Source organism: Rutilus rutilus (genome assembly GCF_951802725.1).
Source record: "Rutilus rutilus genome assembly, chromosome: 19".
NCBI lineage: Eukaryota > Metazoa > Chordata > Actinopteri > Cypriniformes > Leuciscidae > Rutilus > Rutilus rutilus.
The window spans coordinates 17,908,278-17,934,994 of record NC_140232.1 but is presented as its reverse complement, the minus strand read 5'-3'; positions in this window follow the sequence as shown (position 1 = coordinate 17,934,994).

The following is a 26,717-nucleotide window of genomic DNA, read 5'->3' as shown; positions in this document are numbered from 1 at the left end:
TTTCCTTTTTATTTGTTGCATGAGGCATGTGTCTAATATCACTTGACCACTGGCTTTTCTTTACAAAGAACAATTGAAATAAAACTCAAGGAACTAAGCATATTTGTCTTTTATTAAACATTTAATGAAAAGTGTTTTTTTTTTTTTTGCCAATGTTGTGTAATATGGCACATGCAACAATGTCACAGGCCCTGTCAGGTGTGCAACCCTCAGACTTTTCAGACACTGAAATCTTCCCTTTAGTTAGCCAAAGTTCATTGTGTGCCCTTGTCCTGGCTAGAGCTGCATTGTAACTGGTTTGGGTCAGGGAATGGGGTCATAAAACACCTGTCTGCAGGCAGGAACATGTCATAATCACCTATGAAAAAATGCAGTTCTGTTAGGATCAGCATAAGTGTATGTAATACAGTGAGCTTGATATTTAATTGTGGAACTTTTCTTACCACTTTCAAATAATGTGCATAAATGTGAATCTCTGAAAATTCTTAAGTCATGCACAGATCCTGGCCATTTTGCTTTCACATTTGTGATATGGAAGATTTTAGTCAACTGCCTTTTTTTTATTTGATATAATATTACTAATCTGGAATATTAAGAATCACAATAGTAACTGGGCTGCACATTTACATTGAGAACCCCCTTTCTGTTCACATAATCCCCTTCATTGAGGCCTTGATGGCAGTCTATGGTAGCCTATAGTCTATGGTGCCAATCACGTTAGTGAAGCCTGAGTGACATATCTGTAATCGGCATGGTCATGATTGTATGATCTTCATAAAAAATTATGATAGCCTAAAAAAAAAAAACTAAAACTGTTTTTTAAACATAAAAGCGGCAAAAAACGACAATCTCACGAATCACGAGAAAATATATATATCTCAGAAAGAAAGTGCACTATCGCGCTGCGCTGGACTTCCCGTATCAGCTCCGCTTATGAAGCCGGGATCTAATCCTGTTAACATGAAATAAGCCTGCTCCCGAGCAGGTTTAAGCTTGCGCACCTGTTGCTATGACAGCAAGTCCAGGATGAGCGTCAAAGAACCAAACAATCCAAGATCATGCCAAATCGCCAACAATCAAATCCAGCTAACTGAGTTAGCGACGTACGAAGAACGGGCCCCAGGATGAGCTTAAAGAACCAAACAATCCAAGATCATGCCAAATCGTCAACAATCAAATCCAGCTAACTGAGTTAGCGACGTACGAAGAACGGACCCTAGTCCGTAACTTTTTGTGTTAAAAATGATCCAAAATAATAATAATAAAAAAAAAAAAACATAATCAGCCAGTGTTCAAAACTATCTGCTTGCCTTAGCTCGATTCAAATCGGTTAGCTTTTAATAATGATTTTAATTCCAGTGGTACTGGTGGATTTCCGCGGGAAATTCGAGCATGTCTTTGCTCATAAAGTCACATCTGTCCACATAAAGGAGTCCCGGTGTCATGCCGAAAATTTATTGTGCCCAGTCTCTTTACGTCTAAGTTACAGCTGGATCAAACAGATATAACTTGCAAATAACCATCAGTTTATGTCCGTGGTAATAGCAAAGGTATGTCTGTGTGATACTTTAACGTTTCTTTTAACATAACAGTTGTAGCCAAATAAGTGTTTGCAGTTTATAGCTTAATCAGGTATGACATTTAGCCTACATGATTATAGGAAATAATAGAAGCCTGTTGTTGCCGATGGAATACGTGTTTGCATTTGGAAAACGGACTGTAGCCTATAATAACATGACTTACTGCTGAGCTATATATAAAATAAAGACATGATCTCTTTTGCAATTATCCTTATGACTCTGCATTATTTTACCTGCTGTGTAGCCTACCAACCAATCCAGCCCTTTTACCTTGTGACGGCCCGAGTGGTGGCCGCACAAGAGTGGTAACTTTAGTGGATGTATCATCTCACACACACATAGATTTACACGAAGGACATGCTTTAATGTAAGAATAATCTTTATTTAAACTCTTCTTTTGTCATTCATTCGTTTTAGTATAATGATAGCTCATAATAACCACACAAACAAACAATATTCATTAGTACTTTATTGTTAGGTTTGCGTATGTTTACATTTACAACCCATTTTATTTACATTGTTACTGATTTGAAGTGCACACAAATTAGTTACGTTGCATTTGTTACTTATATTTGTTTCTATTTTGAGTTTAAGCAGAGAATGTCTAGGCGAGAAGTTTCACTCTCAGTAAACTTCCGGCTTCTGAACTGGTTGCAGTTCCACTCTGATTCCATATGAGGGCGCTCACAGGACGAGTGCAGAATGAATGGAGGTCAATGGCGCTATACCCCTCAAAATCCACTTTTCTCAGGATATAATTTTTTGTCTAGTAATTTGAATGTTGTATTCGAAAGGAGATGCTAAGAAATTACACATTGCTGGGTGTTAGATTTTTTAGAGTCACTTATTTGCTTTAAAAAGTCTTTTAAAGTGTCAATGACGTCATACACATCGTACGACCAGAGATACAGCTTTACGGCAATCCTTCAGTCACTTTGGTGCTTTCGCGCTCTGCACTTTCTTTTCTCTCGAGGCATCGACAACACAGCTGACACAGGTAAATACACGTGCTAGACGAGTTTTTGTTTTGTTTGTTTCTGGTCCTACTTCGGATGCCACGATGCCATCAAGCGGTATCTCTGGCCGTAATCAGTCCTTCACTGAACAATCAGCGTTCATTAGCAGAATGCTAGCGTGTTATGGGCAACAACAACTCAACCTGTAAGAAATCGAAAGGACATAAGTACTCGTTCATTCAACTTTCGACCTATAACCCATGTTGAACTTGCAAAACCTACTATCGAATCTGAGATTTCTCAACGGCAATCGGGTGAAAGAGACAAATTTAGCCGTCTAGCCCCATAGACTCCCATTCATTCTGCACTCATGGGCGATCGCCCCCAGTAGAACTCTGGTGGAACTACAACCAAAATTCAGTACAATAGGACTTATTAGGGAGTGGGCAGGCTCTCCATAGACGGGCTCTGGATGAACTTCAGACATGGTCCGCTGCAACTGCATCCTGGCGTGACGAAAATTAGGAGTCCGGGCAGGAACAGAGAATTTAAGCATTATTGGTTCCGCCCGGACACCATTCGCTGGGAGTTGCCCGGGGAAGGAAGAAAGTTGACGTCTTTATATGATTCCTTTAGTTGGACATTTGTGGTATTTAATTACAATTTGCTGTTCGCTATCTTTATTTAATATATAATTCTGTTTGACTCGATTTTGATTTACTTTGGTTATAGCCTATGTTGAATGTAAAGCTGAATTGTTTTCCCTTTTAATTTATAATGGGCCAAACTTTCTGTCTGTCTGTCTGTCTGTCTGTCTGTCTGTCTGTCTGTCTAATAAAGACCCATTTTTTTCGTACAAAGCTTGTGTTCCTTGTTCCTGACTTCTCGGTCCCTCACATACCTCATTCCAGCAATCTGTGATAACCTTGTTTTGCGTCATCTCTAAACTGCAGCACATCTGTCAGTATATTCTGGTTCATTTTCCAGTATGTAAAAGTTTTTACATCTTTGGATTTAGTTGTATTTAATGAGAGACAAATAGGTTTGTGGTCTGTAAGAACAGGTGGCTCTATAGAGACCTCATTAACATAATCCATTGCATTCCTTGAGATTAACCAATAGTCTGTGACTGTTGGGAAAGATTTTTATTACACCATGTATACTGAATTTTTTATGGATACTTATGTCAAGTCAAAAGTAGAACATAAATTATTCAATTCTTGAAGAACAGACCTGTTACTTGAACGACGTGGAAAACTATCCTTTTCAGAATCCGATATTGTATTGAAATCCCCTCCAAGTACTGATTTTGCATTGCTATTTTGTTCCACTACTTTTTCAATCTGGTCTTCAAAATGCAAAAATGAAGTTTTATTTTGTGCGGTAAAATTACCTGCATATTACCAATATCACCCATCGACCAGAATAATGCATTTTTGTTTGAATTATTTTCTCCTTGAATGTACCTTTCAAGATTACAACACCAGCGCTGCCCGATTCCTCGCATATGACATCCATAAATGATCACCCTGCAACTGACTGTCATAAAACTTTGAACTGCCATTACACGACAATCTAATATACCTCACGCAGAGCATGTGAGCGGAGTGGAGCGGGAGCGGGCGGATCTTGGACAGAGCGCAGAGCGGCATTTTTAAAAGGACGGAGCGTCGCCTTATTTCCCGCTCCAATTTCGCTCAGCTCACACCACGAGTCTGAAGCATGCTCAGTCAAACCTAAACCAGGATCCATCTGTCTTGCACAGTCATCAAGAGTAGACTATTTTCAGTCAAAACTCGGCTCAATAATGGAGTTCAAAAAGTAGGCTACTTTTCATTTCATTTCATTTTATTTTGTTTCGAACATATTACAAATAGACAAAGAAAATACAATATAACATATATAAGTTGTAAACAAAGCAACAAAACAAAACAAAAAGTATTTATCCACAATATTTGAATAAATAACTAATGTGTTCGAAAAGGAGCAGGAGGAAGCCAAAGCTTATTACTTCCCCCCTGATTTCAATGCTCATAATTACTTAAACACGTAGGCTATTTAGACCATTTCTTTACAAACCTAAACCAAACACCCCAAAAACAATGAAAACAGAAACACAACAGCCAAACATAATAATTTACTGTGCAGCCCAGCACATTATATTCACCTGTCCCTTTACAGTCTGTATAATATCCCTGCCCAACATTACCTGTCTTCATCCCTGTATCCTTTTATAAGCATGTTTCTATACAATATTTTAAACTTATATATATATATATTTGTACTGTTTTTTAGCTCCAACTCCAAACCATTCCACAAACTCACATACCGTTATACACATGCTTTTCATATTGGTTCTGACTTTGAATTTTTTGAAATTATACTCCCCTCTTAAGTTATACCCACTTGGGGTAATATCCATATTATAGTAAATATATGCCTATCCATAAACATTTTTTGCATATTTCCTGGAAGTAAATTATTTCTTGCTTTGTACAAAATTTGAGCAGTCTTAAATTTAACCAAATCAATGAACTTTAATATATGTGATTTAAAAAACAATAGATTAGTATGTTCAAGGTGTCCTGTATTATTAATAGCTTTTTTTTGTTATGTGCATAATGGCTGTAGGTTGGTTTTGTAGGTATTACCCCATATCTCCACACAGTAACTTAAATACGGTAAAATGAGAGTATTACAGAGTGTATGTAAAGATTTATGATCTAAAATATGCCTTGATTTCACAAGTATTGATATAGATTTAGCTAATTTTGCTTTGACATAATTTATCTGAGGTTTCCAACAGAATTTGAGGTCAATAATCACACCAAGAAGTTTATTTTCATAAACTCTTTCAATACAAACGTTGTCTATTTCCAATTTTATATCAGGATTTTTTTTGTGTTTCCCAAATAACATTATCTTTGTTTTACTTAAATTTAATGACAATTTATTCACATCAAACCACTGTTTTAATTTTTTCATTTCTGATGTGATTATCTCCAAAAGCTGTTGTAAATTGTCACCAGAACAGAAAATATTGGTATCATCTGCCAATAAAATAAAATTCAGCATATTAGAAACTCTGCATACATCATTTATATATAAAATAAAAAGCTTTGGACCAAGAACTGACCCCTGTGGCACTCCACAAGTTATATTCATACAAGTTGATTTATGTTCACCAATTTCCACAAATTGTTGCCTGTTTCGTAAATAGCTACTCACCCAGTTTAATCCTACTCCTCTAATGCCACACTTTTCCAGTTTATTGATCATAATATCATGATTGATCGTATCAAATGCTTTCTTTAAATCTATAAAAATTCCTACTGCAAATATTTTGTTATCTATACTATTTTTAATTTCCTCAATTAATTCCATTAACGCTAAGGATGTTGATCTATTTGTTCTGAATCCATATTGACTGTCAGCTAAGAGTTTATATTTTTCAATAAAATTATCCATTCTTTCTGCAAAAAGCTTTTCAAAGATTTTAGAAAACTGGGAGAGTAATGAAACCGGCCTGTAATTTGTATGTCTGTCTCCTGTAATAGAAATTTTACATTTAGATGTGTTCTTTTACTTTTAGAAGTGTACAACTTGTATTAACATCTGTCACTTTATTTTTACTCATAAGCATTTGAAGAAATATATTCATATAAGCTAAAGCACGTTATTAAAAATGTGTAATCAAGTGTTTTAGAAAAGCATAAGTTAAGACAAGCTTGCAGGGACGAAATGTTTTGAGTTATAGGAGACTTAGTAGCAAAGAGACTAAGAGTACTCAAGTGACCTTTTGTGCTTCAAGTGTCCCTTTGTGAGCTTCAAGTGTGAAAATATGTGCGCAGCTCAGATCAAAATAAAGATAGACAAAAGGTGTGAATTTTGAGCAGCAGCTAAAAACAGGAACTTGTATCTAGGCATGATATTGTTCTGTTTAGATATCATTTATGCAAGACAAAGATTTTGAACGAGATGCCTCCTTTTAAGGTAAACGAATGGTGAAGCCTAACCAGGATGTGTTTTGTGTATATAAGCTGGGCAAAAAGCAGAAGTCGGGGCCTTCCCATACCAGATGCGTTCTGTATGTGAATGTCTATTTCTTGCAAGAAATAAAGATCTTTATAACTTTTGAAATCTCCAGCTGTCTTCCAATTATTATTTAAAGTTGAGAAAGAATTTCCACGACACTCCACTCTTATATAGTGGTATTACCTTTGCTATTTTCATTTTATTTGGAAATTTACCGCTTTGAAAAGACAAGTTACATATGTTTGTTAATGGTTCTACGATCTCCGCAATAACTTTTTTTACCAATACCATATAAATACCATTCCAATCCACTGAGACTTTACTTTTACATTTTTTTACAATCTGTAGAACCTCTTTTTCTTTAACTGCTTTAAGGAAAATAGAATTAAGGTTTCTGTCCAAAAGATCTGCAACAACTTCATTTTTTACTTCACAGTCCTGAATTTTGTCTGCTAAATCTGGTCCTACATTTATGAAGAATTTATTGAAACCATGAACCACATCTTCCATATTGTTTACTATCTTATCCTTCTCAATATAATACTCTGGATAACCAGTGTTTTTATTTCCGGCTTCATTTCTTATAATACTGTTTAACACCTTCCACAAACCTTTCATATTGCTTTTATTCTTATCTAAAATTTTATTATAATACTCTCTTACATATCCTCATAATACTGGTTAATTTATTCTTATATTTTTTATATTTGTTTTCTGCTTCAACAGTTCGACATTTTATAAATTTCCTGTATAATGTGTTTTTCTTTTTGCAGGCATTTTTCAGACCCTTAGTGATCCAAGGACTATTTGTTTGTTTATGTCTATAACTGTATTGTTTTACCGGACAATTTTTATCATACAATGTAAAAACATTTAGAAATGCATCATACACTTTATTGATGTCTTTATCTTCTTTAAACACATCTTTCCAATTTTGTTTTAACAAATCATTCTTAAATGCATTGATGTTTTCTTCAGTTATTTCCCTCTTGTATTTATATTGATTTTGATACTTAGGTTTCCAGTAAGTACAGTGATAGACAATAAAGACAGGTAAATGGTCACTGATGTCATTAAACAATAGCCCATTTTCCAAGTTATCTCCCATAATGTTTGTGAAAATATTAAAGCTGCGCAATATGAGGTAATTCTGCTATAGATCTAGTAATATTTGGATATAGACCCATACTGTACATGGTATTAATGAAATCTTCTGTCATCTGATGGTTTTTTGGATTTAATAAATCAATGTTATAATCCCCACATTTAAACAGACTCTTTTTAAAACATATGTTCTATCCAATCTTTGAATAACTCAATGCTTGATCCGGGAGCTCTGTATAAACAACTCACAATAATATTTTTTACCTTTTCCACACATATTTCTACTGTAACACATTCTAGTAAGTTATCAACAGCTGCCGTCATGCTCTTTACCACATTATACTTCAATCTTTTATCCAAATATATTGCCACACCTCCTCCACTCTTTTTTACTCTGTTATTGTAGTTCAGTTCATATCGATCCATCTCAAAATCCACACCCTTATCAATACTAATCCATGTCTCCGATATTGCTATAATATTAAATGGGTTCTTGAATTGTCTCAAATACTCCTTAATATTTAGGAAATTGGCGTAAAGGCTTCTGCTGTTGAAGTGAATAATTGATATGTTATCATCTGATTGGAAAGTAACATTAAATTCATCCTCTTTATAATAACTGCAGTTGTTGTTGATATTGTGAAACAAGTTATTTTCTGGGTCAATGTCATTATCTATGTCTTGTATTCCATGCTCTGTGTATGCAAACGTTTCTAATCTCGATATGGATATATTTTTGTTGACAGGGATTGTCATGTTTATTGTCTTAAGTTTACCTTGTTTTCTGTTTGTGTCATTGGTACTTATCCAACTCCTCCAAACTCCTGACTACTAGTATTTTGGCTTGTTCTGGTGATCCGTTGAGCTTGATGAATATTTTCTACAGTTCCTGGTCCATGTAGATTGTATTTTCTTCTGTTTTCTAAGGAAACGGGCCTTTTTGGCGATGGCGGCATTTTTCTTTGTCAGATGCTCGTTTACATACACATCCGTACCCTTCAGCAGCCTTCCCTGCTTCAGCAGATCCGTCTTTTGCTTCCTGGAGGAAAACCGAATGATTATGACCGGTTTATCCGTCTTGTTTTTTCGTGGGAGAGGGTGCGACAAGCCTCGATGTTATCCTTGACCAACTCAATCCCCTTTGACAGTAGCAGTTTTAACATTAAGTGACATGGCATCTGACGCACAGAAGCCAATGGCACATGTCACTATGCGTATTGGCACATCCGGTGGCACATCCGGTATTCACTGGCATATGCCAGTGGATAGTGGCATGTGTCACTGACATTATTGGCATGTGCCAGTGGCGTATTGGCACATCCGGTGGCACATCCGGTCTTCACTGGCATATGCCAGTGGATAGTGGCATGTGTCACTGACATTATTGGCATGTGCCAGTGGTGGATAGTGGCATGTGTCACTGACATCGCGACACACTGACACTGACATGACACCTGACTGACACCGAGTCGCGGAACATCCGTGTTGCAACTTGCGAGACACCTCCAGTAGTGATTGACAGATTAATCGTAAACGTAATTGTGGCACAAAATCCTAAATAAATAGCCTAATTTTGTGATATTTAAAATATCGATTAAACGAATTAAAGTGCATTAATATTTTTTCAAACATGTTATTTGTGTCACGTCTGTATTTGATTGGTATGTGCGTGCCACTGAATGTTTTGTAATACCAGTGCGACTTTATGTTGTTTATCTCGCAAAGTCACAAACTGCCCATTCTATCAGATTCCCATCTGTTTCAAGTCCTTCCAAAAAGTGTAAAAAAATTGTGTTTATTAAAAATCATTTGTTTGTTAGGCTATGTATCTGAAAAGGAGTAGGCCTAGGCCTATACCGAGCTACTAGCAATATTCTTTATTTATACAAGTGCAAAAAAGTGCTCAGTGCATTTTAAAAATTCAACAAACGTTCGGTCGCGCAGGACCTTTCTCAGTAGGCTACCTTTAATATTTCAAAAATAATTGTATGGAATTATTCAATAAATAAAATAATTTTTTGTTGTATAAATTAACTATGTGCATATGTTACATAATCTACATTATACTCCGGCAGACAGCTGCAGGTGTCACTACTGGAGGTGCCACAACATAAAGAGACATGTCAGTTTTAGTGACACAGGCCAACTGGCATACCAGTGGATATTGGCATGTGTCACTAAAACGTGAGATGTGCCAATGGATTGCGTCATGCCACTTGCATAACAATTTGCTTTATGCTGTCAAAAAATATGATTTTTAAGTTAAGTTGAATGTGTAGCCTACAACGTACATAATTCGATACAATTATTTTTGAAATATTAAAGCCACAGATGAGAATCTTGCGCTGGCTTGTGTTACACTCGCTTATTCTGACACCTACTGGCGTGCGACTGTGCAGCATCACGCAAAAATAAAGGTTTACACAGTAACGGACGCGACTGTTAATACGTTATTCGTAGTGACCCATGATAGATTTATTTCGTGTCTTTCCTAGAATGGGCAGTTTGTGACTTTGCGAGAAAAACAACATAAAGTCGCACTGGTATTACAAAACATTCAGTGGCACGCACATACCAATCAAATACAGTATGACACAAATAACACGTTTGAAAAAAATATTAATGCACTTTAATTGATATTTTAAATATCACAAAATTAGGCTATTTATTTAGGATTTTGTTCCACAATTACGTTTACGATTAATCTGTCAGTCACTACTGGAGGTGTTGCAACACGGATGTTCCGCGACTCGGTGTCAGTCAGGTGTCATGTCAGTGTGTCGCGATGTCAGTGACACATGATGCCACTATCCACCACTGGCACATGCCACTATCCACTGGCATATGCCAATGAAGACCGGATGTGCCAATACGCATAGTGACATGTGCCATTGGCTTCTACGCGTCAGATGCCATGTCACTTAATGTTAATACCGCCTCTCCCCTTTGAGTGGAAGAACGCCATCACCTGTTGCTCCACTGAAGCAACCTCCTGTTCGCTTCAAAAAGGAAAATGAGAAGTCACACAGGTCAGAGGATTGTTCCATAAAAGATGCTTAGAAAAGCGGGGATTAAACTCCAAAACCGGACTTGAATTAGCCTAACAAATAAGTTGGGGCTAAAGTGGTTCCATAAAAGGTAATTGAAGTTCACGCAATCTCACTAATTTGAGCCAGGTTTATCTAGTCTAGATAATTGCGTGTGCACGCGTTTCTGAAGCAGCCCTAGAGGTCGATCATAGATCAAATCGATCCACCATCAAACAGCGTATATTTTGTGCTGTTTTATGCGTTTGTGACATGTTTTTTTTTTTTTTTTCTCAGTGCAAAACTTACATTTTACAGTTATATTCTCCATCTGTAAATGTTAGAAAGTCATGCAAATATATCCATTTTGCTGCTAATCTTCATATTGAACGAGCGCTGCTGCGCGCATGCGCGCCATATAGGAGCGCAATAATTCTGACTAAAATATACATTTTGCTTGGAAAATTAATATGCGATATTTTATAACACCATAAATATCTTCTAATTATAATAATTTATCTTTAGGATGTTGGATAAGTTGCAGTGAACTTCTAGCTCATTATATTTCATACTTCTAAAAAAAAAAAAATGAACAGAAGTAGCCTAATTCAGGGAAGATTTTTTTTTTTTTTAAAGAAATTAAATATATAAAGATACAAAATATAGTTTTGGGTATAGGACCTATGCTACTTAATAAAGATGATATATACTTATTTAGAATGCTGAGAATTACAGCTTTTAATGCAATCATTTTTTGGAGAAAGCAAGAATCCCCAGTTTTAAATGAGTGGTTAGATTTAGTTTCTAAAGTACACTAAGGAGAGTATAACATGAAATTAAGAGCAAATGTATACATTTTGAAAAGATATGTGCAACTCTAAAATCAAAGAATAGTCCATAAAATAAAGGAATATATATTAGCCTACATTAACTACATTTTTATATAACCCTCCCTCCCTTTTATTTCTAGTTATTTGTTATTTTATTTATTGACTTAATTAGTATTGAATATTTGATATTTAAATAATATTACTTGAATAACTATTAGGAATTATGTGTCATTATAAGAGTTTCATATAAATATGTGAATGTTAAATTTGTATTAATATTTATTTATTGTTTTTTGTCTTTTTCCCCTTAAATCATATGTAAAAGTGTCTAACTATGTACTTTTTGGTTATTGTTCTAATCATGTGTGTTGGTGGGTATTATCACAAAAGAAAAAAAGTAGAAGGAAAAATAAGGAATATTTATTGGGGGAAAATATGATGTCTTTAAAGGAACTGTCCATTTGTATAATTGTGTTAAATGTGTTTGAATTGAAAGACATAATAAAGTACATAATATATATGCTAAAATATTAGTTATTTGGACATTAGATGTGCCTTATTTAGAATTTTAAACCTACAAGTGTATTTTTATGATAGCAATAACTGTTAAGGGACTATTGTAATGGGGTAAATCAAATGTAGGTTAATATACTGTCAATTACTAAGCTCAGATTCATCTTACCAGTTAAAATGTAGTGTGTGCTTTTGTAATTATTTATTTTTAATTTTGTGATTTTAACTTCTGCTTTAAAAAGCTTTTTTTTAGATTGTGTTCTAATGTTCTTCTTCTGTTTATAAACATGTACTACAGCTGCCAAACAAAACCAGAGAGAAATGTATTCATAAATCTTAGAAATAAAGAATAAAAAATAAAGAAAACCTGTAGTATATATATATATTGTATCTATCTATCTATCTATCTATCTATCTATCTATATTATTATTTTTTTTTGTCTAATTTATCATTGTAGCCTTATTTAAGTTGATTTTCTGTATACTGTGTATTTATTTTTGGACTAATAGTGGTTAATAAAGTCCAATAATGGTATGAGAGAGTGTCAGTGGTAATATCATTGTGTTCTTGTCGGTCGGTGTTAGAGGATCTGTGTAACAGCTGAGGCTTAGCCTGACAGTTAGCCTGCCCTGCAGGCAAGTTTCCCAGCATAAGTTGCCAGGGTAACTGAGTTTGAACTATTTTAAATTTGCTTTATGAAACAGAATCCACCGACAATAAGTCTGACTAACCAAAATAAGCCTGGCTTGTATCCTAATCTTGTTTTATGGAACAACCCTCTGGTGTAGGCTACTATTAATATAACTAACTAACAATGATAATGTGGTACAAGAAAACGAATGTGGAGACATCGTTTCAGTCAGCAAAGATTCATTTTGGACTCTCAAAAAGACACATCTCTCGAAAACATGAACGTGAGCTACGCGAACACGCTGGAAAGAAAACAAAAGGTTAGCAAATTGAATACGGTAACTTGTGTGTAAATTAAACAAAAGTGTAAATTAAATATAGCGTAATATTCAAACAAATTCGTTTTTTCATTCAAGTAGACCTAATGGTTCGTTTTATTTAGCCGAATTTGTGTCGTCCGTAATAATATTTATATTATTAGGCCCATTTATTCGTTTAATTTTAAAGCAGTTTGTGTGTATGGAAGCCAATTTAAATTTTAATAGTGCGCGTTGCGCAAAAGCTCACATATCAAAATTCTGCTCTTATAGTTAATTTACTTTTAAAAAATGTATGTATATTTTTGTTTATATAATTTTTATTTATATTATTAGGCCCATTTATTCGTTTAATTTTATAGGACTTTTTGTGTAGACTATATTCCTTCTTACATAGGCCTGTAATTTGAAATAAAACATTTCTATTTGAAAAATGTTGTTGTTACTCATTAGTTTTTTAGGAGGTAAGGCTGTGGTCTAAGCTAAAAGTGATATACATGTAGATTTTTTTCCTTTTTTGGAGCGAGCGGGGGGCGATTTGAGTGGAGCGCGCAGCAAACCTCGTTGAGCGCTGAGCGATAATGAGCGGAGCGGCCTGGGGTGCGTTCTCCGAAACTACCTTAACGCTACGTCGTTCTTAAGTTGTACCTTAAGAAGTATGGCGGCAAATCAATGCCAATAATAAATGAGCGCACAACTGATGCGGGCGCGCGCGGTAAATGACATACGCGAGAGGATAACAGATCTACACGCGAAGAAACGGGAACTCGCGAGCTCATTCAAACCCTGCGCGCGCGCATGACATCATCTCTGCACGCAATACAAGCCCTTGCGTGCGCGCATGATCATTCCCCACGCGCTCGCGCTTGATCTGCTCTCGCCTGCTGCTTTTGCTCGCTCGAACACTTTTATTTTTGGCAGTCGAGGGGCGAGACTTACTGTTTTAATAACCTAAAATGTCATTGGTTACTTTTCCCCTTTTCCAGAAGTCAGTTGCGATTGGACGCCTGTCCAATGACTCGTAATTCACTTGACTTGAGACATGAGACATCACTTCATTTGTTTTATTTATTGTGTGTAATGTGATTTAATGCATTGTTAATATAGAATAGATTCTTACCAGATACCTTTATTAACAGAAAGTCTTATTGCATTGTGTTGTTAAGAGATATTTAGGCTACAGACTATGACGCATTTCCATGGTTATTAGCATTGCAAATTGACCCAAATTTGTATACATTTTTACATTTTATATTTATAACACTGTGATTTGTGATATTGGCATTAAAATATCTAAAATAAATTGGAGAAAAATGGGAATGTAAAGTCATACAGGTGAAACTCGAAAAATTAGAATAAGTTCATGTGCAAAAGTTTATTTATTTCAGTAATTCAACTTACAAGGTGAAACTAATATATAGACTTGTTACATGCAAAGTGAGATATTTCAAGCCTTTATTTGTTATAATTTTGATGATTATGGCTTACAGTGTATGAAAACCTTTTCACAATATTCTAATTTTGAATTTGTTTCTATTTTTGAACTTTTGCACGATGTTCTAACTTTTCGAGTTTCACCTGTATTTGCTGTATATCACCACTACATTACCACTATACTCTCATTCACCACTATTTACGTTTACCCAACCAAAATTATATTGGTTCTGAGAACCTCAGAAATGTAAAACGTGTCCATTAAATAGTTGCAAATATAACAAGGGCTTTGGGTGAAAGATACATTACTTGTTTATCAATATTCAAGAGTTGTTGTGTAAGCTTTTGTTATCATCCTGTGTAGTGTGTATTACTATTATGTCAATTTTGAGTGGTTTATTATATTTTCTATTAAATGTAAAAGGGATTCTGGCTTCTCAAGTTAAGATACAGTACACAGCATAAATGATTACATCCCTCTGAAACCCAAACAAATTCAGATTTTTTTCTTTATCTAGGGCTTTTTTTTTTTTTGAAGATATGTTATGTTCAGATGGGGTGTAATCATTTATACGGTGTACTGTACTTGCCTCATACTTTCTCTTATTAGGTTATTAGCTTACAAAAAGTTAGATGGTTAAGATCACTATATAATATTTTAATATCTAATTTGCTGGGTTTAATTTTGTTCCTCTATATTTTGTAGCAAATTCTGAAAAGGCATTTGTAAGCTAATTCATGCTGTGTACTGTATCTTAACTTTGAGAAGCCAGAACCCCTTTTGCATTTAATAGAAAACATAATTAACCACTTATATTACCTAAAAATTTATAAAAGATTTGGTCAATTTGCAATGCTAATAACCATGGAAATGCGTCATAGTCTGTAGCCTAAATATCTCTTAACGACACAATGCAATAAGACTTTCTGTTAATAAAGGTATCTGGTAAGAATCTATTCTATATTAACAATGCATTAAATCACATTACACACAATAAATAAAACAAATGAAGTGATGTCTCATGTCTCAAGTCAAGTGAATTACGAGTCATTGGACAGGCGTCCAATCGCAACTGACTTCTGGAAAAGGGGAAAAGTAACCAATGACATTTTAGGTTATTAAAACAGTAAGTCCCGCCCCTCGACTGCCAAAAATAAAAGTGTTCGAGCGAGCAAAAGCAGCAGGCGAGAGCAGATCAAGCGCGAGCGCGTGGGGAATGATCATGCGCGCACGCGAGGGCTTGTATTGCGTGCAGAGATGATGTCATGCGCGCGCGCAGGGATTGAATGAGCTCGCGAGTTCCCGTTTCTTCGCGTATAGATCTGTTATCCTCTCGCGTATGTCATTTACCGCGCGCGCCCGCATCAGTTGTGCGCTCGTTTATTATTGGCATTGATTTGCCGCCATAAAGAAGTACCTTATCGTTAATACGTGGTTTCCGAAACCTTCTTAGTTAAGTATACCTTCTGTAAGTCATACGTTCGTAAGGTTGGTCTGGAGCGCTCTTAGCTATACCTTATCGCTGCTGACGGTTCATACAGCTAGTGGCCACCACTACGCAAAAAGCTTTTTTACATCGCAGTTTAATTACACATAGAAAATTTTATATGAACATTTAATATAAAATCTGATTTAGTATTAAAATTACATTTTTACTTTACTTTAAAATTTTACACATAAAATACTTAAGTTGTTATAGCCTACACCCAGTGTATGGAAGTGTTTTCATTAATAAAGTTTCCATACACTAATGGTTGTTAGCTTTTTTAATTACTATAAGGCACATCAGCTGGCGAACCATTTGACAGAAAAGGCTTAGGAGTCTATATAAAGAACGATGAGTTTACACAAACTTTATAGCTATGGCAGCGAGACAGCGAGTACTTGTTTTAAATCAAAGACGGCGCCGTCCGCGGAGCCAGTTAGTGTATGTCAACTACATGGCTGGTGGATAATCAGCATACGTTGTGGAGAACATTAACACACTTATGGCCGTAAGGGTTTGGGATTGCACACATGCTAAATAATAAACACATACTCATATTTATTTCTGCATGTACATATTTCAATGAGCCCCGATAAATGCAGTTTGTAGCCTACTATTTCTAAAACGCTTCTTTATAAAGAACATTGTTTTCTCAATACTTTACCTATACCGCTGTGAAGGAAAGAGCGCACAATCGATCATCGAGGCATCGATATCAACCTATTCAGCGCCTCCACCATGGACAGCGCCTGCTAAGGTTGAACTTAAGAAGGTTTACCTTAAGCAACATCCTAAGGTATAGTTCGGAGAACACACGTAGGAAAGGTATACCTGTAGTTAAGGTGTACCTTTTAAGTCTTCGTAGCGCGCTAAGAGACAACGTTATCGGAGAACGCAGCCCTGATAGCTTTGAGCGGGGGAGCGGAGGGGTGAACAGTTCCGTGAGCGATGAGCGGAGATTCTCACCGCTCCACTCCGCTCACATGCTCTGACCTCACGTGATCAAAGTTAGCCATTACCTTTCTCCAATGGTAAGAGAACTCTGCTAAGGCTACAGGTGAGGGTTTTTTCAGGGTTGTAGCCAAACTCTGCAGCAGCTCTCTAGGACAGAAGTTGCCTACCCTAGAGGCCCATGTAAGCAGCAGTCTATGGTAAGTAGATGCATATTATGTAAAATAATAACGATCATCAACATCAAACAGCATATAAATTAAAACTTTAATGTTACCGAATGAAATGTTGACACAGGACGAGCTATGGAACTGTGAAGCTTTGGGGTTGTTTACCCCCCAAAAACACGATTTTCTCATCTTTTTGCTGAAACGAAACACCCACATTCAAGTGTTGATAAAAAGGAATGCATGAAGCTAGAATAAGATGGGGTTATTTAAAATGTTTAAAAGTAGAGGCTCTGTTTTTTCTTTTCATATTGCATGGTCATATATTCATACAACAAAATATTCTGGAGGCCATGCAAGTTTTGTGAAAATTATCAAAACATCTGGCTGTGGCTGGCAACTTAAAATAAAAATGTAAAAAAAAAAAAAAACTCACGGGGAGAGAGTTAAATAAATAATGATACAGCAATGTTCAGTGGCAGTATAGCGCGGGCAAACGGCAAACATTCAGTTAACACAGTAGAATCAAGCCACAACACAACTGAATTGGCGCTTTGTCTTTTTTTATATTTTTATCTTGAGTTAAAGAGCTAAAGAGTTTGAAGTTTTTACAGTTTACAGTGTATGTTAAGCCGTTTTAGCTTAAATTGTACCCAGCGTTACTCGTCGTAATTGCATTTTTACTAGTAAGAATTCAATTAGAGAGCTCTACAATTCAATTCTTACTAGTAGCAATTACAATTAGAGAGCTCTCCAATTCAATTACTACTAGTAAGAATTACAATTATAGAGCTCTCTAATTCAATTATTACTAGTAAGAATTACAATTACAGAGCTCTCTAATTCAATTCTTACTAGTAACAATTACAATTAGAGAGCTCTACAAATGAATTTTTACTAGTCGTATGTCTCCATTGACTTCCATTCATTTTTAATTACGGAGCTGTACAATGGAATTGTTACTAGTAAGAATTACAATTAGAGAGCTCTACAATTGAATTGTTACTAGTAAGAATGCAATTGCAGAGCTCTTTAATTCAATTACAGAGCTCTGCAATTATACATATCTTTAATTCATATTTTTACTAGTAAAAATTCAATTAGAGAGCTCTGTAATTGCATTCTTACTAGTAAGAATTTAATTAGAGAGCTCTCTAATTGTAATTGTTACTAGTAATAATTGAATTAGAGAGCTCTCTAATTGTAATTCTTACTAGTAACAATTCAATTTTAGAGCTCTCTAATTGTAATTCTTACTAGTAACAATTCAATTGTAGAGCTCCGTAATTAAAAATGAATGGAAGTCAATGGAGACATACGACTAGTAAAAATTCATTTGTAGAGCTCTCTAATTGTAATTGTTACTAGTAAGAATTGAATTAGAGAGCTCTGTAATTGTAATTCTTACTAGTAGTAATTGAATTGGAGAGCTCTCTAATTGTAATTGCTACTAGTAAGAACTGAATTGTAGAGCTCTCTAATTGAATTCTTACTAGTAAAAATGCAATTACGACGAGTAACGCTGGGTACAATTTAAGCTAAAACGGCTTGCCATAATAGTGGCCTACAAATATATTTCCATGCATGAACCCTTGACGTTCCTGTGGGCCACAATACATAGTTGGTCATTTTGCGGTGCAGTTTCTATGGACTCTGAGGCTTTATAGTAGGTGGCAATGGAATAATGAAACCCACATTTTGAACAGTTACAGGCAGTTAGGGAAATCCTGTAGGCTACCAATATAGTTTTATGAGCGCAATCAACTTTGAGAACTTTGCACATCATATTGTTGTGAACTTTGCACGTCATACTGTTGAATCGGACACGAGTCTCACAACGGCGTTGATTGGCCACGTAAACAATAAAGCTAACATGAAAATGCATGATGAGCAAATACCGACATTTAAAGGGTGAATTCATGGTTGGTGTCTCATGATTCATGTTCTTAACATTCATTTTAGTGCTTCTAATGGGGTTGAATGATCTGTAGGCCCTATACAAATAAGTAGCCTAATAACAATGTAAAAAATATTAAGCACTCAAAAAAGTTCTCTCTCTATATGTATATATATATATATATATATATAATATATACACACACACACACATATACATATATAGGCTATTAGGTAATTTATTAAAACATCCAAAACACCATTGACTGTAAAAGGTTCACACATGGCTTAGCTTCAAGTATGGCATTGAAGAGCTGGGCTGTCCTCAGTGTAAATGCAAGCTGGGCACATCATAATCAGAACAGTCGGACTGAACTTCACCGCTGCACCGTCATTTACTTGGACTCCAGCCATATATCTATAGGGAAATAATTTAACGCGTTAAAAGTAGCACACAACTTCTCCAATGGTAAGAGATACAGACCCTCTCATTTCCCTATACAATCTCTGCTAAGAATGCAGGGCCGTGCACAGGGGGTGGCCCGGTGGAGCCACTGCCCTTCTGCCCTCATCAGCTGAGGTGCCCCTCTCGCCCCCTCCCTAACCCTCCAGAAAATTCCCATAAAAACGTTCTGTTATCGCTCCGCTAAAGATCCACTGATTCCGCTAATCCTCTCCGTGTTTTCAATAGGAAAATTGAACATTTTCCGCAGACAAGCATGTCACTCGTAGACAAGCATGTGCCCGCTCTCCGACGACAGTTTCATAATAGAATGTTGTTCCATTCACAGGTCGATTACAAATTACAATCCACAATACAGACAGTAGTCGATCCACAAAATTAGTATTTTGGTAATATGTTTTTGTATTTCTGTCGCAAAATGTTTTGATCCTGGTCTTCAAATAGTGCTAACAACTCGTGCAACATCCATGTTCTTGGAAGAAAAACAAATGTGTTTCGTGCCGTTAGCCCCCTTGTAACCTACTATACTAGGGTACTGTTCATTTAGATTAGAACACATTTAGATAATATATAGTATATTACCTTTTTATTATGTATAATGTTAATATGGTCTCATTAAATATTATAAATATGATGTATGTTATAGATATATACTAGTATATCAACTAAGGCAACTGATTATGATGGGAAATATATTTACAGGAGTTAAAGTGTGAAAAACTGTCTGCTAAATATTCTATACATAATGATTTACCCTCTGGCTTTCTAGAACTTTGATTCAATTTTTGCAATAGGCTTTGTCTTTGCTCTTTCTCACTCTGTTCTTCTAATTTTGTGAAGGCATTGTTTTTTGTCTACAAAATTTGCAGACAACAGAAAATGTTATTTATTTATTTATTTGTGATTTATTTATTAGTGTTATTTATATTAGATTAGATCAGGTTAAATAATTTGATTGAACAAGAATTCTAATTTTCACTACTCCCAGTGTATGATTACAGAACAATATATGTTTGAAAATTGATGGAGCAACAGATTTTGTGTGAAAATAAATCAGAAAGGTGGTTTGTTTAAAAATCTTATTAATGTATGAGGTGGCAAAGAGGTAGCCACACACGGGGTAAAACCAGCACGGTAAAGACACACAGTATTGATAAAAATACTTAAGCTAAATTAATATGCTTTTAATAATGTCTAAGTCGATACTTGTTCAAACCAATCACTTTAGCAAAGTTTATACAATTTTTGGAGTTATTTTGATAAATTAAATAATAAATGTTTGTTCAATAAATATAGGCTATCTGTCCTAATTTTCATTTTTTATGATCATTTTAAAAATACAGAAACAAGATTCTTGAGATCTTTGTATTTAAATTGCTACATAAGTCTAAAACATTAAAAAAATATATAAAATAGTAGATTAAATTAGCACAGAATCAACTTTGATCAAGTCAATGATCAGCCAAATTTCCAAGTCCATCATCAAAAGCGTTTATGAAAAAAAGTGCTGAGCAGAATTTGTGCCATCTAGTGGTATAAAAGAGAATTAAGTCAAATGCGCATTTCTTCCCCGGTGTGACTTTATAACTGTTGTAACCTGTATATCATTTCAATTTATACTTTAACTGTATAATATTAAATTAAATGTCTATACTACTTCCATAGGATGAGGCAGCTCAGAGAGTGAGAGCCCACTGAGCATCAGACAGTTAAACTGGCATTGACATTGAATTATTTCATTGGAAGAGTAATTATAACAGCATATATTGATTTTGCACTAAATCCTAATTGTAATCTTATTGCCCATATAAAAGAGTTGTTTTTAATTTTCTATATTAAGATGATACTGCCTCATTCAAACTCCTTATAGTGCCCCCTTTTTTGGTTTAAGCCACTGCCCCTCAAAATGTCTGTGCACGGCCCTGCAGGTGAGGGTTTTTTCAGGGTTGCAGCCAAACTCTGCAGGATAGCAGCTCTCTAGGACAGAAGTTGCCTACCCTAGAGGCCTATGTAAGCAGCAGTCTATGGTAAGCAGATGCATGTAAAATAATAATGATCATCAACATCAACCAGCATATAAATCCAAACTTCCTAATGTTACCAAATGAAATGTTGACCCAGGACGAGCTATGGGACTGTGAAGCTTTGGGGTTGTTTATCGACTCGGTTACCAACGTAACCTCGGTTCCCTGAGATAAGGGAACTAGTATTGTGTAGCTATACGCTATGGGGAAAACTCCTTTTTCTCCGAATACTTTTGTCAATGAGAGTATATGACGTAATTTTTTATAATATATAAAAATATAAAAGATATATTTTTAAGATGGAAAAATGTGGTTTTACAGATACTAGACATGTGACTTTCAAATGAAAGATTGGTATCAAAGAGCACACCCAGGCTCCTAACCGACGACGAAGACTTGACAGAGCAGCCATCAAGTGTTAGACAGTATTCTGTTATTATTATTCTGTTATAAGTTATTATGTGAGGAAGTTTTTTGTCCAATAATTAGAATCTCTGTTTTTTCAGAATTAAGTAGTAGGAAATTACTAGTCATCCAATTTTTTATATCAGCTATGCATTCTGTTAATTTTGTGAATTGGTTTTGTGAATTTTCGAGTCTATTTAAAAGAATGCTGTGGTCAATAGTATAAAATACAGCACTAAGATCGAGTAACACTAATAATGAGATACAACCACGATCGGAGGATAAGAGCAAATCATTTGTAACTCTAATGAGAGCAGTCTCAGTACTATGGTACGGTCTAAATCCTGACTGAAAATCCTCGCAGATACCATTTCTTTCTAAAAAGGAACATAGCTGTGAGGATACTGCCTTTTCTAGTATCTTTGACAGAAAAGGTAGATTCGAGATTGGCCTGTAACTAACTAATTCTGTACGATCAAGTTGCGTTTTTTTAACAAGCGGTTTAATCATAGCCAGCTTAAAAGTTTTTGGTACGTATCCTAATGACAAAGATGAATTAATGATATTACGAAGAGGATCTATGACCTCTGGAAGCATTTCTTTCAGTAGCTTAGTCGGTATAGGGTCTAACATACATGTTGTCGATTTAGATGATTTAACGAGTTTAGAAAATTCTTCCTCTCCTATAGCAATGAATGAATCAAATTTTTCCTTAGGGAGACTACAATGCACTCCCTGATGCGATACTGTAGTAGACGGTTGCATAGTTATAATTTTCTCCCTGATATTATCAATCTTATAAGTGAAGAAGTTCATAAAGTCATTACTGCTGTGCTGCTTGGAAACTTCTGGGCTTGAAGCTTTATTTTTCGTTAGTTTAGCCACTGTTTCAAATAAATACCTAGGGTTTTGTTTATTTTCTTGTAACAGGGTTGAAAAATAAGCAGATCTAGCAGCTTTTAAGGCCTCTCTGTATGCAATGGAGCTCTCCTTCCATGAAATGCGAAATACCTCTAGTTTTGTTTTCTTCCAGTTGCACTCCATTTTTCTGGCTGCTCTCGTAAGGGTCTGAGTGTGCTCATTGTACCACGGCATTGGACTATTTTCTTTAATCTTCTTTAAGCGCAACGGAGCAACTGTGTTAAAGTGCTGGAAAAGAGAGAGTTAAAAGTTTCTGTCACAATATCAAGTTCTTCTAAGCTATCTGGGATGATGAAACTGATCAGGAAGATTATTAATAAAGCAATCTTTAGTGGCAGAAGTGATAGGTCTAACATATTTGTAACACAGAGTCATCTTACACAAGACTAGATAATGATCTGAGATGTCACCGCTCTGCTGCAGAATTTCAACAGCATCAATATTGATTCCGTGTGATGATACTAGATCTAGAGTATGATTACGACAATGAGTAGGTCCTGACACATGTTGTCTAACTCCAATAGAGTTAAGAATGTCTCCCAATGCATTTTTAGTTATCAAAATGTATATTAAAATCATCAACAATTAGGACTTTATCTGCAGCCAGTACTAACTCTGATAGAAAATCAGCAAATTCTTTGATAAAGTCTGTATGGTGCCCTGGTGGCCTGTATACAGTAGCCAGCACAAATCTCAAATGTGATTTATCATTTACAATATATATTGTTACATTAAGCACCAACACTTCAAAATAATTATATTTGAAACTAGACCTCTTAGTAATTTTGAAAATATTACTATAAATTACAGCAACACCTCCCCCTTTGTCTTTCAGACGCAGTTCATGTTTATAACCGTAATCTTGTGGGGTGGACTCATTTAAAGTAATGTAATCGTTTGGTTTTAGCCAGGTTTCTGTCAAACACAGCACATCTAGGTTATAGTCTGTAATCATATCATTAACAATAAGTGCTTTTGGAGTAAGGGATATAATATTCAACAACCCAAGTTTTATCATTTGCTCATTTGTATTATATCTGTTTTTTATTTGTTGAACATCAATTAAATTTTTACCCTTAGATGGGTTTGGAAGTTTTTTGTATTTCCTAATTCGGGGAACAGACATAGTCTCTATATGATAATATCTAGGTGAAAGAAAGAGGCTCTATGTGATGGGATTTATCTGACCTTGGTCACGTGAGACGGCTGGCAGACGGTCGGTTTAGCCAGTCTGTCTGCTTCCTGACCTGAGCCCCAATTCATGTTTGAGCTCTAAGACTATGTGCCATATTACTAGAGAGAAGAGCAGCACCATCCCAGGAGGGATGAATACCATTTCTTTTCAACAGGTCAGGTCTGCCCCAAAAACTTTTCCAACGGCCTATGAATTCTATATTATTTTGCGGACACCACTTAGACAGCCAGCCATTGAGTGAGGACAATCTACTAAGTATCTCATCACTCCTGCAAACAGGAAGGGGGCCAGAGCAAATGAGAGTGCCTGACATCGTACTTGCGAGTTCACACACCTTTTACATTTTGGTGATCTCCGACTGGTCGAGTCGAACATCATTAGTGCCGACGTGAATAATAATCTTAGAGAATTTACGATTAGCATTAGCCAGCACTTTAAAATTTGCTTTGATATCAGGCGCTCTGGCTCCCGGCAAACATGTGACTACACTCTAAAAACTCCTGGGTTATTTCTTCAACCCATTTTCTGGGTTATTTGTGTTGGGTTAAAATTATGGGTTATTTTTTCAGAGAGTAACCATTTTCTGGGTTATTGGGCTAATATTTTGACCCAATTCATGGGTTGTTTGGGTTTCTGGGTTATTTTTCAAAGAGTAACCCATGTTCTGGGTTATAGGGTTGGCTTTCTCTCTCTCTCTCTCTCGCCCGCCCGCAGTTGTTCTGGAATTTTCTCACAACAACAGTCGTTTGAAATAACCGTCGCTTTCGCGCTCGATCCGTTTTGGCCTGTGCTTCATCGGTGCAACTTCATCTATATTCAAGGTAAGAGAGTATTTTCAGTGTTGATGTAATGTAAACTTTTCTGTGTTCATGTCCCTGTTGCTAGTTTAGCACCATTTGCTGAAAAAAAAAAAAAAACGTTGAGACTAGCGTTAGCCGTGGTAATTCTGTGGTTGGCATGTAGCCGCGGCTATCACGACAACATCTAGGACAACTCGAGGTAACGTTATCACACACCGGACGCGATTTTGAACACGGTCCTGAGCCGTTGCTGGGTGTCGCGGAGTCGCGGACAGACGCCGGATGGCGCCGCCGGTGTGTGTAGGCTACACTCATAGAGAATAATGTGTTCGAATTTTAAAGACGCGGCACTGCGCTTCGAGTCCGGTGTGCAAGCCCCTTGAGAGACTGCACGTCCGGTGAGCGATACCTTGAGTTGTTCTAGACGCAACGCGGCGCTTCTCGTCCGGTGTGCGAGCCCCATAGCCGCGGCTACAGAGCGACGAGGCAACACAATAGTTGAGTTATGTTTTCCAGCTGCGCCGTGCTTATCATATTATACAGTGCTCTACTGGCTGAAGTAGTGAGAGTTAAAGAAGCGGGTCAAGTCTTCAAATTGTTGCTAACCTCTATATTGCTATGTTTTCTCCAGGTCATTTTGAATGGACAGTTTTGTCGCTGATAAGCTAACTGAGTGGCAGCTGTCTGAGCTGACAGAGAATTTTAGAGGTGAGCATTTTACTCTTATTGCCCTTATATCATCTCTCTATACCTACATTTTTTTTTAATAAGACTTAAATGTGTCAGTGCAAGATTTTGTGAAAGTCACAAATTCTTCGCCAGTGGGGTATGCACAACCCTAAAAGATTATTGTGCCTTGTCTTTAAGCTGTTATGCATAAGAATGGGCAAGATATTCACCTTTGCATTAATGTCATTACACTTTTTAATGAAAGAAAAGATGTCATTCACACAAAATGGGTAACGTTAATGCTGCAAAAGAACCACATTAGTTAACTAGCAATTTGGGCCACGTAAAAAAAGAAAAGAAAAAAAACTTAAAAAGTGATTATTTGTTAGTTTGATTATGAAAGAGTGTCTGGTGAGTGGTTCACAATTGTCTTAACTTATTAACAATACTCATGTTGTCTTGTTTTCAGATGAAGACATAGATGAGGAGGCATTTCTTTTCTTTGATGAGGACACTATCAAAAATCTTGTGCCCAAAGTTGGCCCCAGGCTTAAATTCCTGAGGCTCTTCTGAGAATTGTTGTTTATTTTTCTATTTTTTATTTCTAATATTGTTATTACAGTGTGACCTAAAATAAATAGGAAAATAAACATGTCCAAGTGTGTGTTTTTTCATATAGATTTTAATTTAATGCAATAAAAATGTAAAAGTGCTTGAAGTGTGTAATATAATGTAAAACGTACTCGGTTACTAACGTAACCTCGGTTCTCTCTAGAGAGGGTACTCTACGAGTACTGCGTAAGAACTTACGCTCGGGGGAAAGTCTCTTTCCGTGAGATATTGAAGCCAAAAATGATCCTTTAATTTTTATATAATGCAAAACGCGTTGCAGCAGCATACAGACATAGGCGAGGCACCTTTGCGCGCCTATTGGCTGCTCTGCGGCAACTGCAGCAGCCTATCGAGAGAGGCCCTGTTGACGCTGACCAATGGGGGTGCTTCGCGCCCATTTGCATAGCGTCCCGCCGAAATACGCGTGGCCTAGGGCTATAAATATAGCGTCGAGAGGCTGGTTCACTGGTTTTCATCGCCGGAGCGAACCAGAGCGAACTGCAGGCACGGCAAGGATACGCAGTACTCGTTCCCTCTCTAGAGAGAACCGAGGTTACGTTAGTAACCGAGTACGTTCTCTTACGAGAGGTTCTCTCGTACTGCGTAAGAACTTACGCTTGGGGAACACAATGTAAAACGCCGTGCGTGCTTGAGATCCAATACCAAAGTCCCAAGGGCATGTGCCCGGGGCCCATATGGTA